Source organism: Battus philenor, unplaced genomic scaffold (genome assembly GCF_028537555.1).
Source record: "Battus philenor isolate CCGP_79_NKW_IND1 unplaced genomic scaffold, ilBatPhil1.0.hap1 SCAF_27, whole genome shotgun sequence".
Taxonomy (NCBI): domain Eukaryota; kingdom Metazoa; phylum Arthropoda; class Insecta; order Lepidoptera; family Papilionidae; genus Battus; species Battus philenor.
Window position 1 is genome coordinate 7909636 of NW_027181690.1, and position 16204 is coordinate 7925839.

The following is a 16204-nucleotide window of genomic DNA, read 5'->3' on the forward strand; positions in this document are numbered from 1 at the left end:
ACGTTATTATTCTTAGAATATTTTATTTTTAAAATTCAAAGTTATAGTGAGTAGGTATAATGATAAATAAAATTTTAGTACTGGGGCTAAAAATAAAAGAACGCAGGCGATACTGAGCCACTAAGCCAATGCACCAACTGTGCAAACAAATGTTCTACACACGAATATCCCGAGGGATATGCATAGCTTTTATAACAACAATTAGCGTGCAACGTTATGTTCAATAATTATGTTATAACGTTTGATGTATGAAAGCGTCATTTTAGCGGCTGAAATACGAATATGTTTTTCTCTGAGAAAATTTTAGGGGAAAATAAACACGATACCGAATTTGCGGCGTCCACCGCTTTTAACCCTAGCTTTAAACTTCTGCTAACTAAACCCTTACAAAGCGACGGCGGTCGTTCCGACCCGCAGGACCGCCTTTGTAGCCTCCGTGCCTTCCCTGTTATGATTTCAGAAATTTTGTTTTCGAATTGTAATTTTAACACGTACGTGGTACGAAAATTTTGTGTTGCGAGTTTTAAATAATATTACTGATGTGTGGGTAGCCTTTGCCGCTGCTTCGAGATGAGAATGCTGTAATTCTAAACTCGCTACAACTAGTAAAAACTATATTTTCATTTAACTTACCAATTTACAACAGTTATTTTTTAATCAAAGTATCAATCATCTCATGTCTCTAACTGACTTTATAGTATATTTGGGTTAAGGAAATCCTTGTCACTTTACGTAAACACAATAATTAGTGTCTAAATTAGTAATCAGATTTAGTCTACTATCTTAATGGTAAATTAGAAAGTCATATTCACAAGGTTCAGTTTATGTAAAGCTTTTAGAGAGCAATGAATATATCATATTTTGGTTAAAGAGCGTTGCTAAGCTGAATAAGGTAAACATTCTCTTACATAAAACTATGTCGACCCGTAATTTATAGCTTGATACAGGTAAGATGTCGCTTCGTATTAGTCATATTGGAAATCTTTGGAGGAAGCTTATGTCTAGTGGACGTTTATGCCTAAAATGGTGATGATGAAAATTAAATATCAGGTCTCAAAGTTAGTTTTAGATAAAAGAGATATGATATAACATATATGATAAGACAAAATCAGATATAAACACGTAAATAAGTTATTTGTTTTTATATGAAGTAGATATTTTAAATGAATAATACTTTGAAATGGACGATTGTAAATATGTGTGTTTTAATGGGGTGAATGTATAGCTAGTTCATTTGCTGTCAATTATGGTACAGCTTACTCAGTCTATGGTTTCACAAATAATTAATAACGTAATAATAGTAAAGTAACAACGAGCGTTTATGAAATTCGGCTTACTATATTTTAAAGTTAATCATTGTTTGCTATTACTCCTTGCAGACCATGATTCCAGAAGTTATTGGCTTATCGTATTCCAATAGAAGAAAAATTATTAATTTGATTGGAAAAAGTGTAAAAAAGCGTTTTGCTGACCTTTACCCTTTTAAAGGTAAAATAATGTTAATTACGTCATAGTAGCTGACATCACAATTGTTAAAATACTATCGAGGCTTTTCTCTGACAAATAGAACAAAGTATGGCCTGATGATAAAAATCTCCGCTTTACTTCACGAAATCTATACTGAAGGCGTTTTACGATCAATTGGTCGTTTTAGGGATAGACGCGCTATCTGATTCGTGGCTCTGCTGTTCGAATACAGAAACCTATTTACGCCACGAGCGTGGCTGATTTCTATTTTGTTTATTTTCGTGAAAATTGTTTTATATTCAAACTGGTTGTTCTGTCATGGTGTCAAAAGTATTGCTCAAAAAATAGTCTGTATGTGATTTTTTTTTACTGCAGAATTTTGGAAAAAACTTAGCTATTTTCATTCCAATTTCTTAATTTTTTCCAGGGCAACTTCTTGAGTTTTACACTTTGCAACTTCAGAGGACTCATTTTTACGAAATTAATATTAAGTTAAAAATTGACTTTCTTTTTAGTGCTATGTGTTTGGGCGTTGGACCCTTATTGGAGTTTAAGTTTCTTACAAATTGGACTCTGTTTTTTTTGAGTGCCAGTAATACGCTCACAAATAATCACAAAAATAGCCTAAATTAAAAATATTATGAAAGAATGAACAAAAGAAATCAAACAAAAGAAATTTCATAGTTTTAGAAAATAGAAAAAATATGATAACAATGTTAACTTTTCTGTTGCCGGGCGTGTAATTCTAGCTTTATGAGCGCTATATTTAATCAAATGATTACTCTACTAATATGTTACTATAATTTTGTTTTAAGGCTTGTTTGTTCTCTCTCGAGAATAAGGAAGATTGTTTTGCAAATTATTGTATAATAACGCATTGTTTCAATTAATTCATTACACAAACACAGCCTTGCTTGTGTTACATTACAATCACAACCTGTTTGTCTTATTTTGTATAAAATAATTAAAAAAAAACTGTGGTACTCTTTATTAAACTTGTATGAAAGATGTTGTATATGAAGATAATATTAGTATATGAAGATTACATAAGTGTATTTCAAACGATTTTTTATTTATAGTAAGATAAATAAACGATTCTATTTATGTGATGTCACACGGCGTTGCCTTTGACTCGACCCTAGGTTATTTTCGATCGTCTGTCTTAGGAGAATAAAATCATATTGGTAAGAATTGTCCGAGTTTTGCAATAAAAAATTATATAATAAAATGTGTATAAACATCGCGGGAGTGACCACAAAAAATTATACGTTACGAACCTTGTAAACCATATTCAACGGCCATAGATTGCAACGATCGATGGGCCCCGTTCATTGCCATTTCAGAAGGCAATTCTTGGAGCTACGTCGGTGACCTTGGTTTTTCTGAGAACCTCCTCGTTACGAAAGTCCGTGCATAGCTCTATTCTTTGCTCTCGGGTTGACTTTGAGCCTTCTCATGAGGCACTTCGTAATTGACCACTTCTCGGATCCGTATATCATTACTGGCAACACACATTCGTTAAAGGTCTTCGTCAGACATTGAGGTATTTTGGACGGTAAATTATCTCTGTATTCAGATAAAGTTTATACATTAGTTTTGTGTTTTATTTTTTCGATAAAAGTTGTATTTATATGTATGTTATTTACGCACTGTATTTATATGATTTTTTTATCTACGTATTTATTAATGGTAACAATAAAAATAGTTTTATTTCACTCATTTTTATGTAACCTTTTTAATCTGTATAGGAAAGTAATGTCTCAATGAGGATATTGTATCATTGGTCATTATCTCTCTTTCATATCCCTATAAGTTTAATTGTGACCGATTTCCTAAAGTATCGAAGGCAATTAATTTCGTTGTGTCATGCGTTTTACTTTCTAAACTTTTAACATACAAATATAAGTGGGATGCGGCTGAATATTATGTTTATCTTTTGATGTCTTTTATTAATTTTAGATACCCTTTTCTGACATACGGTAATAAAGGATTGTTAAAAAAGTAGTAAAAACATAAAGACGTGTTTAATTTGTAACAGAATTTTTGAATCATAAACCAGTGGTTAGTCGTAAATAGATTCCATCTCGCCTTCCAACATATATGTGCAAGTAAATAAAAGTTGTTTTAATTGCTCTGTATGTGGGAAAAACTTAATGTTCTATCAAATTTTTCAAGCAACCCGGAGGGTAGGTGTCAGCGCTTGCGGAGGTATTAGGAGCGCAGGATTTATAGACGTAATGCGAACGCCACCTGACACGTAACCCCGTAAAGCTCGCGGCGGCTCCTGCGACCTACGATTGATTCAGACGAATGTCCCACACAAAGGACCAGAGCGTTACGCCATAATCGGGTGCCGCATCTTTTCTAACTCATTTTTCTCGCTTGGGGCGAACTCGGGGGTGGTCTAGGGGTGACGTGGGGTGGAGGCACGAGGTTTCATCAGCCGGAGGGGGCGTCACGGTATTAGACAAGACACAAAAACGACGCCCGCCGGAGAAGTGGGCAAGTATACTTTCTGATGACGTTTTTTCGCAACTTCGACGTACGATCCAAGACGTTTTCTTGCCTTTACTTACTATATAATAACGTCTATTGTAAAAGATATAATGCTTTTGGACTAGATGTGAATTAGTCGGAAACCATTTTAATATCGTTGTCGCTTATATAATTTAGTAACGGTATGGGATAATTTTTTATGTCGCTTTTCATATTGAAAAAGGAAGCGAGCGCTTTGAAATTTAAAATATTGAAAAACACTGTATCTAAGAGTTTGTCGGTTTTTTCTGAGAACAAATCGTTTATTAATTATTAACATTTTTTGTTATAAATTTTATATATGCGTAATAGACATAAAGTTTGTATTTAAATGAAAATCTAAATAATAAATTTTAATTTGATCACTTTGTATTTCATCCAATTATATGTAAAAGGGCTTGAAATTAGGCAAGTAGAGAAATTTGTTTTAATTACTCAACTTTTACGCGTTGCCTTTAATTAAAATATTAATGATATTGCGTATGAAAAAATATTTAAAATGTATGAAGACGAAAACAAATAATAAGGTATGGATTTCACACTATTAATATTTAGTTGAAACCCTTATAGAAACAATTCGTAATATCGTCGCAAAAGTTCAGTTGCGACGTTTTCCACGCTGAGCGATCCGAAGGGTCAGTAGTAGACCGTCCGTAAGAGGGTACCGTCCCTACGACCCCCGAAAGTACCTTACCCCCCGCCCTAGCCCCCATCGCAGTGCGACTTGTAAGATTGATTGGGGCTCCTTCAGTCCATTGCCGGCCACCCCTTGTGGGATTCGACCCTCCCCCCTTTTTTCTCGGATACTAAGGACACGGATATAGTTGGACTGAATGAGTTATTAGAGCTATTCGAGGGTTTGTTACGATGAAACGTTGTCTAACTAACAACGCTTGCTTTATAACGCGGAAATATCAGTTACTTTTCTGTTACAAAACAAATTAGTAATTTTTTTTTAGTTGTTATTGTGGTTGGCATGTTCGTAACGTAGTTATAAACCTACCTACATTGTAATCAAATTTGTGAGTACAAAAATATTTTCTTTAGCGCTGTTTACGTACATATATATCTATCAAAGTAACGCTTGAAAGATTTACCCATAACTTAAGAATAAAGATGTAAGAGGTATTTTGGATCCATAGCCTAGTCCAAATTACCTACGTATTCTAACGTCTATATATTCAAATTCTAGAAAAGTGTTCTGAATACGATTTATATTTTTAATACTCACCTAACGTAAACAAAATTTAACAATAAAAGTTATCCAAAATCGTAAAATACAAAATTCTGCCTTACTGAACAACAGTAAGTCGAAATATGTAAAATGACGTGTGCTACTGACATATTGTAATATCTGTTTAATCCGAAAAAGTACTAAAAGAAAATTAAAAGAATATTATTGCACCTCCCATACTTTAAACAATTTGTTTTTATTTAACCAATATAGGCGAGTTGATATATTTCTACTGTAAGCTGCTTATTTTCTATACTTGTTCATTAATTTATTTTGAATATTTTAAATAAATAAACCAAAAATATTTACGCTTTTCTCAAAATGTATAATTTATTTTTTATTGTATTTTATTTGTGATTACACACATATTATTAACATTAAATTGATTAAGAGATTTTAAAGAAATAATTTCATTGTTGAATATTAGCAAAATGAAAATGAAATTCGTGTTATTTCCAGAATGTTAGTTTTTTTTTGTTGAAAAACGAACCACGCTGGCGTATCATATCCAGCCATTACTTAGCTTTACGCCCGCCCCCTTTTTTCTCCTGTAGGGGCTGTTAATAACACAACAGGCTATTTTATTCGCTGGCCCGCACTTGCGGCTCGTGCTACCGCTTCTATGTAACAGATTAGAAGTTTGCTGCGATAATACTTATGTACGTGTGTGTCATCTAATGTTCTATGCAGTGCGAGTGATGTAATGTATGGAAACACTTCATTATCATACATCCGATCTTATTACATACGCTTGACTGATTGTGACGTCGTACAGTTACTGGCTTGTACATTCTAACGGAAAAGCTGTAAAATATGATAACTTTTATTAATCGTAAATAAAACAAAAAACCTAAAACGTTATCATTACTTCTATGATTGATTAGTCTATAAAAACAAACAATCATGGAAAGGTTAAGCTTTAAGTTGCCAATGGAACTAACTTCATATATTTTTGTGTGTTTTATATATCGCTACATAAACAACCAAAATACAATAATGTATTATACCGTAATATGTATTATACGTTATTTATTGTAATGCATACATGCTTTATACGTATGTATGATTGTATATATGTAGTTTTTGTACACGTTAACTATCTGGAATAATATGCTTCATGTGATAAGACTGCTCATTGTGCTTTTTTGTTTATTATTATGAAAATATTCGTGTTTTTTAGCGTGTACAATAAAGAAAATTAAATTAAATGATCTTTATGTTTATGGGTTTATTTTTATTTCTATGAATATTAAAATGAGTATTCATAGAAATAAAAATTTTGTTGAATTAACGTATGACTTTTGTCAACATTTTTATTATTTTTGAGTTGTAACCATTGAGCAGTTATTACATATTTTAAATAATTGGTAAAAGTTAATGAACTCTCAGTTTATTGTTATACGAAATGGATGAGATAATATTTAGATAAGATAATATATATTACGAAATACGAAATAGCTATTAATTTTGTATTAGGGAGACCGGAAAGTAATGTCGTTTCTGTCGACATATTTTACAGAAAAACCAATTAATTTTTACCGTTATGTTATTTAAAAAATTGTATACTAGATGGCAAAAGGTTTTTCATAACGAAGGTGAATATATTGTTGTTTAGAAATAAAAAGACGTGTTAAAAACGTAGTCTTGCGAATTTAACTTAAGAAAGCTGCATTACTTTTCGGTCTTCCTAATATTTCAATGATTTATCTATTGAAATATTAGGGCCTAGAAGGCCTCGAACTTATACTCGAAAAATAAAATAAAGACTTAAAAATTTTGCCTGTCCGCAAAATATATGATTTTAGCTAGAATTTGATGCTACATAAGTTAACGTCTTACGTTCTTTATTTTGAGATATGGATCGTCTAGTTATTCTGGAATTTGTCGTTATAGTAATTTTATTCATATTGACGCCCACCACAAGGTATGGACCTCCTGCATATCTATGGCAGGCGGGTTGATTATCTCAATGTGGTATTATTATACGCAGAAGATGCTGGTGCCAATTTTCTGGAAAGTTGTCTATGAAAGGAGTAAATTATGTAAAACTATGTCATAGAAGAATCGAACCTTCGACCTATGACCCCAGGTCTCGGTAATCTACCGCTGCGCTACGAGTGGTAGACAGTCTAGGATTCGTTTATTAATATTATTATTCACATTGAATTATTTAGAGTGACCACTTATGTACGTCAAGGGAAAAATGCCAGAAGCGTCCAGTTTGATGATAACTAGAATCAAATTAGGCCCCCCCATAATCGCATACTTGAAATATGTGGCGCACGAGGGTTCCAAACGCGCCTGAAAAGAGAAACAAACTTATTCGGTTTATACAGTATGTTACAGTATATAAAGAATTTTTTTCTCAAACCTTTTTATAATTTTTGCTTAAAATTTCTGCAACAAAGTAATTTTTGGATTTTACGAATTTTCATATGTATATTCATTATGGTTTCTCGTATACATAAACACAGCTTGCACACTATTGAAAAATAGATAATGGTACGTATTTAACGAAACAATAAAATATAGTAGATACTGAGTATTATTTGACTTTATGTTAAATATAATCAAATACTGATGTCATTCGAAGTGATAATATTTACAAACAAAATTGAGGACTGCATCCCGTCTGACCTTGAATCATGACATAATTAAGTTTCGTCCCCTTGCTTATCGATTCTGTGTTTTAATAACACGGGGGTCTTTGGGACCCCATCTATATTCGTGGCGTAAAGCGCTCAACGGAGAATTGTTAATATTGAGGCAAATCATTCTAATTCCACACGAATTGACTGTTTGATTAAGAACGTAGCTCTGTTTTTGTTCTTTACTTTAACTTATTAATAAAATTTTGTCTACATTCATATTTTATATTAATTAGTTCACAAATACTTTTGAAATGTATCTCTGATTATATAGATTTATGCACCTGTGTATTTCGAATTCTTGCATAAACGTTGAAATGTTTAGTGGCCTCTTTACTTGGCTTTACTGGATTCTTTTCTTCTCGTCTTTTTGGGGTGCTCAAAAGATACCGTTTGAGCGTTGAAAAAAAAATAAATTTCAAAAATGTATATCCCTCCAGAGCCGTTGCGTCTGGTTAAAAAGCAGCGGGCGTCGAAAACAACCTCGTTTTCTCCCTTCACGACGCGAGCTGGAAAATTATTTTCGGTTGGGTAAATTTCTGTTTTGCCGTTGCGTGCAGACACCTCGAGCTCGCGAGCTACTAGGCGCTAATACAAGGCGTGGAGGTGGGCGGCGCCCTACCCTCAGCTCCTGGTACGCGTGCGGTGAATTTACTGCGGCGCCCTGCTGGCGGGCTCGCTACTAATTCCGTTAAAATTCTCAGTGTGCTATGCTCGCCTGGTAGCGACGGTAAGCAGGGTAAACGACAACGGGGTGGCTGGCACATGCCATCTACCCCTTATAAGGGGTAAGGCTGTGTATAAGATGGCGTAGCGCGAGCGTGAGATTTTCTGCCTAGCTGCAGATAATTTTAAAATGAATTTTACAGAAATTATTTCGTTACGGTTAAAACTAGAGTATGTGTATGCTTTTCCTACTGTTACAACGAAATTACTTTTAGAACGTAACAAAGGTACCTACTTAAAATACTAAGCGCCTATTAAAGATCAAAAATTTTACTAGATACTATCTATACTATAATTTTTTCAGTTTTGTTTTTTTTATATACAAAAGTTTAACTGTACATTGCCATAATTGAAGAATTCGTAAAGAAATTGAAAATAATTCTTGAACTATTTATTCACTTCATTTTATTATTAATCAAAATAACAACAATCTGTTGTTCATTTAGATTAAAAAAAAATCGCTACGCGAGCTTTTCTATGGCCGCACCCTCAGTGTATACATCGTTATAACTAGTTCTGCCTCCTGACAGGTATTGCGCCTTAACCAGAAATTGCATGTACTTCGCCTTGGCCTCAATATCTCTCGATTTAAATGTACAGTATACCGGATTGAGTTTTAATTACCACCATTATATAAGCCAGAGCACGTCAGCTTCACTTCTAAGGTAAAGTGACATTTGAATACGAATTCCAACTTAGAGAATATGATTGATTTTCTTTCATTGGCTAATTTGCACATTTAAGGTGCGGATTGGACTTGACCGGTAGACCGAATTCTTATATACAGGATGATCGGTTAGAGGTGTAAAAGATTTAAAGGTGCTAATCTATCTCTCTTTTGCTATCTGTTTATACATGGTAAATCCTATCGTAAAATCTATTGTTTTAGAAATAATAAATAACGTAATGATAATATAGTAATAAAAATCGCTTTAAAAATTCAATTTACGTATAAAAGTTGTGCTGCCAGTAGTTATTGGCTTCTCGTATTCCAATAGAAAAAAAAACACATTTTAGAGTAATAATTTTAGACAGAATGATCAGAAATAGGTGAAAAGCTATAAAGGTATCTAATGGCAAATAAGCTAACATTCAACCCTTTAAATCATCACAGATGATCAATTGCATATTGATCATCTGTGATAATAGGGTCAAAAAAATAATATCGACAGACGCAACGAAAATTGTTATTGCGTAATTCCTAAAGGTTGGCACTCATTTTGAAATAACCTAAAAATAGTTGTCATATGAGATATGTATCAAATACGGTATAATAAGGTATTATATTTCGCAAGAAGTTTACCCGCATAAAAGTTTTAAAATAGAATACTATTTAGTCATATTCGTATAGTCAATATTGCTATATTTAATTTTTGATATACTACAAGGTGTTAAAGACCGGATCATTTTTCGATTATTTTTGTAGTAATAGTTTTTTTTGTTTTTTAGAGTATAAAAAAATTAAAGTCTCATAAAATAACGTTAGAAGTGAAACATAGAATTACATGGAAAAATCCGTTCGAACCTATCGTGATATGGTTTCGCTTCGTGAGCGATTTTCCTTTGGATTTACGTAGCTACGTTCCGAGCTTCGGCTTTAGATATTTTTTTTCAACGGTTACGCTCGTTTAGCACGAAGGAGGTCGAATAAATAAATGCAATTTAAAAGTAAAATTATGTTACGTATTTATTTATTTAAAAGCTGTCTATCTTCACCATCACACCATTGCATCCCGCGAGTCAAACCCGCGATCTACGAACACAAGTCTCAGTTCTTACCTTTGTGCTATCACTACTCATATATATTTATATATATTGAAAAATATTTATGCGTATTTATATATATTATCTATTACACATCACAAACATCATATATTACAAAACAAATACTTCTTTCGGAACTAGTACGATGTACCTGAGATGTTAAAATAAGGCGATTATAGCGTTAAGATTATTGTAATTTCTGCATATTCTATTACCTTAAATAACAAGAATAAAAATAACTCCTTGTGTAGCACAGATTAACATTACAAAATTACGATTAATAATCGTAGTTAATAATTTAATAACAATTTTAATTATTATATTAAATTTGTAATTGTATTGACACCGTCCGGGTAAGTTTTTGCTCTGCGAGCAATTTTATATGTTCATTTATCCTTTGATCACTCCTGGACTGGTACCTCTTAGCCCTGACCACTTTACTGACCTTAGAGTCCATCTGTCGTCCTTCTAACGAGCTAAATTACCCGCCCACTTTCATTTAGCCTTCATTGAAAAGGTTAGAACAATTTCGTTACACTCTTCTCAGTGTAGTCTGAATTTCGTTCCTCATTTTGAGGCTTAAGTTAATTATTAATGTTTTCGCTACGTGTCGAGGTATCTAAATGAAAGTTAGATGTTTCTGACATGAGAAGTACATCGGGATGTTAGTTTTTTTTTCTACATGTGAATTACATAAGCAATTACCAGGTCTGGAATGGTGATTTTAGTATTTCGATTTATAATAACATACTATGGGCGCTATAGGTAATGTAATTACTGTACCTGTGATGCAAAGTTCCCGGCATTTGATTTGGCACCTGACGAGCGTTCACAAGTTTAGACGATTTAACTTGCAAATATAAATAAAGAGTTATAAAAACGAATGTTTTTTGTTTTATAGTAATGTAACCGAAATCTAACATGGAAGAAATTTATTGTAGACTTTGTAAATTCGATATAATTCCGTGCAAGTTAAGTGTAATTTTTATTAACTAAAGTCTGTTTTAACAACTCTACATTCATACCAGGATTTAGAAGCCCTGTACGTTCAAGAAAGTGCTCTATAAAACAGAACTATATCGATTGTTGCTTTGTATTATTCTTTTGCTCGATGTGCCCAATCAAATGCTGCGTAATATACCAAATTTGTTTAAAAACCTGTAATGTGGTACATTGTAATAAATAATTAAAATCCTTATTGTACTTGACTTACTTTATGATACATATATATATTACTTTATGATACTTTATGATACATATATATATATATATATATATATATATATATATATATATATATATATATATATATATATATATATACACGCACATATGTGGAACAGTGGTAGCTCAGCGTTAGAGGACTGTGACATACGTTTGAAGGTTGCGGGTTTGATTCCTGAGATACAATATTATGTTATTCATAATTTATGCATTATATAAATATAAAGGATTCCCACTACTCATACACAAGTTTCTAGGGAGTGAGCAGTAGCATCCTCTGCATACCACACTGCGATTGCCATCCCACCTGCCAAGCATGGCGAATATGGTGTACTGATGTATGTTTACTTTATTTTATTATGTAGTTCGTCATTCATACATCAATTGTTCGCTAGATGGCGCTGTACCATTCAGAGTCATTTTTCAGATTGCTCAAAAAATATTCTGTGAACATTCATAAATTGTATATATGGTATATGTAACTATAGATATCTTTGCACGACGCCAGTGTCTTGCAGTGGGTATCTATGGTCTGAATGTAGACGACAATACACATAGTTTGCACGAGTGTTCGTAGATACAGTATAAATGATTTTTAGGTTATAATACAGCAAGGGAAAGATTGGCTTTTAATACAGAATTAGACATATTTGTAAGTGCTTACAAAAAAGTCTGACTGACTTTATTGTGAGCTCATAGATTAAAAAGCGATTGTAGCATCTCAAATTGATACTTGGTACTATCAAATTTGAATCGGCTGACTTTATTTTCATGACGTACTCGAGTAATGGCCAGTATAGATTCAAATTGGAAAATATAAAAAACAGTTTTATTTAAGTACAAGTTAGTATAAAAAAATTCAAAGATGAAATATTTCGTTTAATTTATATCTCGTGTGCGTTTCGGTAATTCGGTCCGGGATAAGGATTTAGGTGCTTGCTTGGGATTATTAGAGCGACAATGACGTCAACTTGAGAGCGTCCTTTGAGGTGTGGCCCGGACAATGGCGACGAGATGTTCTTGCTCGGTCTTATTGTTGAGTATCACGGGAAAAGGATCTACTGCGAAAATGGATAAACCTGTCGTTTCATTTTTAGCAGAATAAAAGTAATGTACGACTTATATAGTGAAATTTGACCAAAGAAATTAAATAAAAACTTATATATGAATAATTTCTCGAGAGATGTAGTGTAGCGAATTTCTCGAAGAAACTGTAACATATTCGGTGTCATCATCTAAACATATTTGGAAGAAAATATATAGAAAAACTCTTTTTTAAACGATTTTAAATAAAAAATGCATGACAATTCATTATATCCTTATAATTTATTTCGGGTTATAATCACATACCGCGTGTCCTTATTTTTATAATTATTTATTCAGGATAATTGGTTATAAGTATACAAGTCTTAAAGAGGTGAATTTATAGTTTATTTTTCAACAAAATCATTTAAACGTTTTACACTTATTTCCAATCACCCTGTACAAAGAGATTCTAAAATATGTTAAATTAATTTTGTGTTTTATTTAGGATTGTGATAGGCCGAGAACTTCCGGCAGTACAGATTTAGCAAAGTCATTGTAAACAATAATGAATTTTAATAGTTTTACTATACTATAATTACGTTGTTTACTATTTTTGAAAACTTTTGATGACTCGACTCGAGACAGGATGTACCATACATTAATTTATAGCAAATGAGCTTCATCCTCTTAAAGCCTAAATCAATAACGAATCATTTTTTTTAAATTGCGTTGAAATTTTTCAATTTTATTTTTATTTAATATGGTATTGTCTAACACTGTTACTTTTAAGTATAAATTGGTTTTAATTTCATTCACGCAATTTTTTGTTATTATTTACATTACAAGTACACTGATCTATGTCTATGTATCTATATATCTATGTCTGATGTATGTATATGTATGTTTATGTTCATTTGTTTGTGAAAATATATTTTTTGTACACGTAAACTACCCTTTATTAGTACTTTTACCTTTTCCATAAGTTGTTGTTGTCTGTAAGAGATTGCCTTGTGTGATAAGGCCGCCCATTGTACTTTTTGTATATTATTGTAAAACTTATTAAATGTATCTTAACGTGTACAATAAAGAATATTAAATAAATAAATAAATGATCAGACATCATTATCATCATATCAGTTGATAGACTTTGTAAGGCATAGGCGTCTTGCTTGGCATAGGCATAGGCATTTAGCTACTTCTCGCGATCTCAACTAAGTTGTCAGTCCACTTAGTGGTAGCCCTACGCCGTGTGTATTGGTTCGTAGTCACCATTAGAGAACCTTGCAGTAGCAAAGTCAGGTTACACGAACGATGTGCTCCTTCCGCCCCCGCTTAAGACGAGTAATTTTTCGAATTACGACGATACTGATGAAACTGCGGAAATATTATTAAGTCAACCTTCATAAAAGATCACTATATAATAGGAGATCATGGCGTGGTCATAACATTATTAAATTCCATCTTTCTACAATCGAGGATGTCGTACACTGAATTCGGGTGTGTCCCATTAGTCGGGCCTGGGGAGATTGCGAACAAAAATCAGACTAGAATGAGTTTTCAGAGCCTCCAATAAATGTTTTAAGGGTGCGTAAATCATTACTGTGCCGCCCGACCCAGCTCGCTCGCAATGCTCCGGTCGCAGAGTAACGAACGCAATTGGATGCGGTAATGCCATGAAAAAAAAATATTTACATGCAACTTAATGAAACAGTCGTCTGTGTTTTTTTAAATGTTCTCATAGATATAGACATTTATTTTAATTCATAACTTTAACCTTAATGTAAATAAATATGTAAGTATCTATGCCTTTAGGTCTTGGATCTTTATATTTGTTTATAAACATATATATATATATATATTGATTATTCCGACTAGTTCACTACTTCTATATGAAAACAATGGTATATCACTACGTCTTATCAATATTATTTTTTTCAGATATAATATGAAAGTGTTGACGAAATATTTGATAAAGGTTTTAAATGTAGCAAATAGTTTTAATAAGAACGATATAGAATATAATATATTTAAATGATAAAAAACGTAGACAATAATTTTATTTATTGTCTTAAAATATGAACTCCTAATATCTTCTCCAAACGCCGATATACTTCCGATAAGTTATGACGTCCTGGTAGCCGTGAGCAGCAAACCCGGCTTCACCCGTGGGAGCCCTTGGTACAACTCAACCCCATATAATCTGCACTGACAGCGTCGCGAGCCGACCCACCCGCACCTCTGCGCTAATGTAGCGGTATATCCTCCCACCTTATGCCATTCGGGTACTTTTATAGTTAGGTGAAAATTTATTCGAGTAAGGAAGAAAAAAAAATAATTTTGCTTATCTATCTAATCATTAATTAAATCATTAATAATAGTTGGTAAGCTCTGTATATATAGACATTTAAATAATTTTGTACAAATCGCTTCGTTTCTAATCTTTTTTTCTTATTTGTACTTATTAAATGCTTTAAAATAAATAACGAATAGTTTAAGTAATTATCGTTAAATATATCACATTTCCACTATAGATCGCTCCTGCTTATGCCCAGCAGTGAATGTCCCACAACTGAAATGATAGCGACGTCAATTTTATTAAATAACATAAACACAAATTTACATGACCCCAATTTCTTTATAATAACAATATTTTTGTTCCATCGAACCGTTTGGACTCAAAAATACAAAAAGATATGTATAAATAAATATATTCCATATTTATATTGAACAGTAATGTTAATGACATTGTAATTATTATAAAATAAAGAAATATCTTGTGAGCAAAGTGGAAAATTGCCGTATTGATTGATGTACTTACGGCGCACCAATTCTTACACGAGGCCGTTCCTTGTTTCCTAAGTTGTCATTATCAATTAATACGTAAGACAAAAGACCGCGTTGGCGTTTGTATACATTTTTATATCGCATATACGATACTTTCATACGAAACTCGTATAATCGTTTGCTGTAACTCCTAATAATAAACCGCATACGCCTAGCACCACAGTTTCGGCCTCATAGAATTTACGAACATTAACATCCATTGAGTCGCTTTCTTTTGTTTTAATTGAATAAAACATATTTCACTTTTTTCTCATCCCAAATCTTAAAACAATATCTAAAGTTGTTATAATGTTATTTATGTAATTAAACACTTTCTAATTTTTTTGAATGTCTTTTGTTTGCGAAAGTTATAAAAATAAACTGTGTAGATTGTGCATAGACATTTCAATGAAAGAAATATGACATTGATAGATTTTTTCAATTTGTCATTTAGACGACAAATTTGAACATATTGAAGTAATAGTGTTTCATTAATTTAATATTTGGCATTAAATCTGTAATACAAATCATATTTTTACCAGTGATTTAGGATTTTTGATTTGATTTTTAGGATTGTAATAAAAATAACGTAATGAAAAGTCTATTTTAGTAGTACTTTTTTGTATGTATTTTATATATTTTATATTGCATGTAATGTACTACTTTCTACAGATGTCTTGATTAAGGTACTCATTGTAATGAGTTATTAACACAATAATGGTTTTATGGTATTTATGTGTCTATTGCAATCATGTGT

General features: G+C 32.3%; 1 protein-coding gene across 1 annotated transcript in view; it reads left to right on the forward strand.

Moving 5' to 3' along the window:
* Positions 1–16204, forward strand: part of LOC137925628 (nucleolar protein 4) — a 223806-nt gene that overhangs the window by 133806 nt on the left and 73796 nt on the right. The window lies entirely within an intron of this gene.